The following is a 5,102-nucleotide window of genomic DNA, read 5'->3' as shown; positions in this document are numbered from 1 at the left end:
CATAGGGGTTTGTGGATGACAGAAGTGAAAACCAACTCATTAGTTTGCATCAGTATTAAAATGTGATAACTTGAATCAGACTGAAAAGAAAATGTAAGTGAAAGGAGCTCTCTCAGCTCCTAAGTAATTTGTCTAAACCAAAAAACAAACACCTTCTCCTCACCCCTCCCAAAAAAACTCCAACTCAGCCATAAAATAGTAATCCTTTAGAAATCTCATGTCCAATTTGCATTTGCTCACAAATGTGATGAGTATGATAGTCTCAGGCCAGACCAGAGCTCAGCCCAGTGCAACTGACCATGCTGCACTAAAATAAACAATACTTGCATCCATTTGCATTTGCATTCTTATCTCAGGAGACATCTAACCCTGTCATATCAGGGCTCTTGCAGATCCAGACTGACATCATCATTTATTAGTATCTTTCCCATCTATTCCTGCAAACAATCTAAGCAGACTTCTATCAATACGGTAAGACAGGACTGAATTCTCAGCTGTGCAGAGCTCACAAACAGCTCAGTTATGCCAGAAGCAATGATCTAATACAGATCTCTCCATTGAACAGCTTTCTGCCCCCTCTTTTCCTCCAGCATGCCCTCTACACAAAGAGGGGGAGAAAGAGTGGGTGATACAGACCATCTACATGTAAAGAATTTTTGGCTACGAAAGCAGCACAACAGAACCAGAACAGCAGTCAAAGATGTGGTCCATGAATCTGATATTCTTGCTACAGTAACTGGACACAATGGCATCAATGACATTGAGTAGTCCACTGCTAACTTCAGTGTAATGACGATATAACAATCCCGCAGAAACAATCCTGATTTATTTGTCATGTATAGAAGTGTTATTTAATATTGCAACGGTTATACATCTATATCCCTGAACACGGGAGAAGCTTTTCACATTTTTCCGTCTGCCTTTTTTTGGTCAAGTTTTTTATGTCTTGAGAAATATGATGCTCATAAAAATCCAGTGGAAAATCCCCAGCGTCTAAAAACTGAAGAAACATCTTCTTTCCATAGTTTTCCCATTTGTGAGCCTGTGTCACCTAAAAGCAGAGGACAAACCAACTGTACAAAATATTGGTATTGCTTTAAATGCATGAAGCTAATAACTTAGAGGCATGCAATTGTTATTTGTTCAATAAGATATTGGCATGGAAATTTGTGTATATAAATATGCTTCCACCTTCTTGCTTATAATGAGGAATATCTTCATCTGAGCTGATAAAAATCTTTAAAAAAACAGTTATTGGTTTGGTTGGGATAATTTAATTATGAAAAAATAAGTAGAGTTTCACTACAGTATTTAAAATAGATGTGGTTATCTGAAGTATTCTAATGACTGCATACATATTTAAATTATCCATTTTGGGGGTGAACCACTTTTAAAGGTTTCCTGTTATATTCTTGCTCTTAAGTTATTCTTTGTTCTCCCTAAGATCCATCACTCATGAAACAATGTAATGCAGTGATTTGGGACCAAATATTCAAAAGAGCTCAGCTCCCATTTAGGCACTTAGATAAGGGCCAGATTTTCAAATGTGCTCAGCACTCAATTTGCTGAGGTCTTTTGAAAATCTGGCCAATAATGGGGAAAAGCGAAGGAAAATTATTTTCAAGGTCAAAACTCAATCTTGGTGAATTGGTTTGGATACACCTCACGCCAGCCATGTCCTTCCTTCTGAAACCAACCAAAAATTGAGCAGCAGTTGATAATTGTTTCTGACCTCAACAAAGAGAAGCCACACCAGCCAGATTTTCATTCCAACAACCCATGGACTATATACAAACAAACCATATCAAATAAACTAGGAAAAGATTTGCCCTACATTTTACATCCCCTTCAGCTTTTATAAATAGGAGTGAAACACAAACTAAAAAGTATAGGTGGATGAAGAGCAGTGAGAAACTGACCATGGAAATGAAAAAAGGACGGCACTCATAAGAATGGCCATAGTGGGTCAGATCAAAGTTACATCTAGCCCAATATCCTGTCTTCCAACAGTGGCCAATGCCAGGTGTTGAGAGGAATGAACAGAACAGGTAATCATCAAGTGATCCATCCCCTCTCGCCCATTCCCAGCAATGCTCAGGAGTGCTGAGTGCCTACACCCAAGAGCATATTAAAGGGGAAAAGGATAAGTGTTAGTTTACTATTCATAAAGAAGATCACTGCAGACATTATCAGTGAATTCAGAGCTAGATGAAAGCTAGCAAGATTCACTCCCTCTTTTCTTTCAATTTGGTCAGTACCAAATTGAAGTACTAAACTGTGACAGGGTCAGGCCAGATGGCTACAGGAGAGTGATAGAAGGTAGATATATTAGCCACAGATTAAGCAGATCCCTTTTCCCTGAGTAAGATAATGGGCTGTTCCAGAACAATCAGGAAGTTGCTGGAACCAATTAAGGCAGGCTAATTAGGACACCTGGAGCCAATTAAGATGCTACCAGAATCAATTAGGACAGGCAGGCTAATCAGGGCACCTGGTTTAAAAAAGGACCTCACTTCAGATAGTGAGGTGCATATGAGGAGGTGGGAGCAAGAGGCGCATAAGAAACTGAGAGTGAGTAGGCGTATTCCTGGAGGACTGAGAAGTACAAGCGTCATGAGACATCAGGAGGAAGCTCTGGTGGTGAGGACAAAGGTGTTGGGAGGAGGCCATGGGGAAGTTGAGTTGTTGCTGTCATTCAGCTGTTACAGGAGACACTATAGATAGCTGCCATTCACAGGGCCCTGGGGTGGAACCTGGAGTAGTGGGCAGGCCCCCATTCCCCTCAAGTTCCTATTTGAGACAAGAGGAGGTGACTTGGACTGTGGGTCCCACCAGAGGGGAAGGTCCCTGGCCTAACCCCTGCTGGCCTAACCCCTGACCCACTAGGTGGGTCAACAGAGACTGTGGGGATTGTTCTCCTCCCTTTCCCCCTGCTGGCCAGTGATGAGGTTAGCTGAGTGAACGAGCAAGTTTGAGTCACTAGCAAAAGTAGCCAAACTGAGGGCTGCCGTGAATCTCTGAGGTGCGTAAATCCGCCAATAAGCACAGGACAGACGAGGAACTTCGTCACATAAACTTATGACCCAATATTTTTTAATAATTAATAAGGGAAATATTCTGCTCTCTGATCAGCCTGGGAGACCTCAACTCTGATAGCGTGGTCTCCCTAACTGCATAACACTACATGAAAAATCTGTATATGTGGGAAGAGCAAACCTGGTGAGCTCTGCCATGCACATCTGGAATTCTGCCCTAACTTATGTCCGTGACCCACCTTACTCTGGAATTTGTCATTATATACCTCTAAGTGTGTGAGTGTGTGTGCATGTGTGTGAGAACGCATTCTACCCTTCTTTACAGGATAGGATCTCAAACATGTTCACGTGACCATGACATGCTCTAGCATTTGACTCAGAGAAGATACAATCCCCACTACTTTGGCAAAGATTATTCGTTAACTCGTGAACTTTAGCTCTACCCTCCAACACTTAGGCTCTATTATCAATAATACAAGCATATTGCTTACCTGGTGACATAGGCAGAGTCCATTGTTTGCAGCCATTAGCAGGTGCCCATTGTTTGCAGACGTGGTGAATTTGTTACAAACTACTGTATTTGCTGGTCTGCGAATTTCAGGTGTTCAAGGTGACTACAGTCTAATTGAAGGAGTTGGGGAGGATTAAGTAACGTATTGGCTAAGTGGGTATATGTATCACTAGAAAGTGACACCTGCTTCAGGAGAGGCTATCACTCAAAAATTAGCTTGTTGCATAATAATTTTGGAAGACAAACTGAAACCACTAACTGCATAATGTAAGAGATATGCTTGAAGTCTTGTTCTCATTTATGCTTGCAAAATGGTATTTCTGCAAAGTTCACTCCACAATGTGAGAGACATACAATATATCATCTGGTTTTCACTAGGTATGAGTGAAACCTCACAAATTTGGAGATCAGTTGTTAGACTTTTGTGGAAAATTTGCTACACAAAGAAATTGGGCCAAACACATTGTTGGGGTAAACTGGAACAGCTCCATTGACTTCAACAATTTATACCACCTGAGGATCCTGGCCATGGCTGTTTCCTTACATTTCCACAAGTTGTTTCACTGGCCTTAAATTGTGAAGTTATCTTGTGTTACGCTAGAGAAGTTCAGGTATTAAAGTACTATCTTATTAGCTCACAAGGAGTATATGACCTTTTGGTAGTTTTCTTTATCTGTTAATTAGCTGTGACAGTCCACATAGGTATCTTCCTGCCTGGATTTGTTATTCTGAATTGGTTTTCTGTAAGTAAAATAGTGGCGCTAGTAATAAAGATAAGTTAAAGGAAAATTAAAAATAATATCTCTGAATCAGAAAACTGTTATCTAGATATGCAAATAATCTATTGCGTGTATCACTACCACATTTTCCCATGTCTGCTATTCAGTTGTCAGTCACTTCTAACCATACACTGAGACTTGCTTTCTCCTTCTATTTAGCCCATAGGAAAAATATTAACAATGTATCATAATATATTCACTGAAGAACTGAGGGAGGGAAATGCACACTGGATGATGATAGTGCTCTGCTTTGACCATGAAAAGGCCTCAACTTTACTTTCAGAGTATGAAATGCTCTCACCTCTTATAGCTATGGAAGATACAAAAGTCATCTCTAGAAATTATAAAGAGAAATGGAATAAAATGCTATATTTACAGCACGTATACTAGTATTTTGAACCTGCAGTGTTGAATAAGGGTAGATGCCCACTGCTGAGCTCTATTAAAGGACTCCAAAGATTGCTATCCACATCAACTTTCCTAAGTTATTCTTTCTAAAGAAAAAAAGGACATGGACACGGACACACACACTTCATTTGTGATCACGGTTAGCTTTTCCAGTGTTGAAGGTCTACAAAATACAGCAACTTCTGCTGGCTAGTGGCTAGGAGGAGATGAAACCACAATCCCCCCTACTCTCTTTTCATGACTGGCTTCCAGAAAGAGCAGTAACAGTTCAAAGACTACAATTTTGTGCAGTTCTTAACATGCGCCAGGCAATGGACTGGGGATGCTCCTTACTCACTGTCCTTAACAAACAACCACCAAAAGACCACT

The sequence above is a fragment of the Lepidochelys kempii genome, chromosome 12, assembly GCF_965140285.1.
Source record: "Lepidochelys kempii isolate rLepKem1 chromosome 12, rLepKem1.hap1, whole genome shotgun sequence".
NCBI classification, from domain to species: domain Eukaryota; kingdom Metazoa; phylum Chordata; order Testudines; family Cheloniidae; genus Lepidochelys; species Lepidochelys kempii.
The sequence above is the reverse complement of the archived record's forward strand: the minus strand, read 5'-3'. Positions refer to the sequence as shown.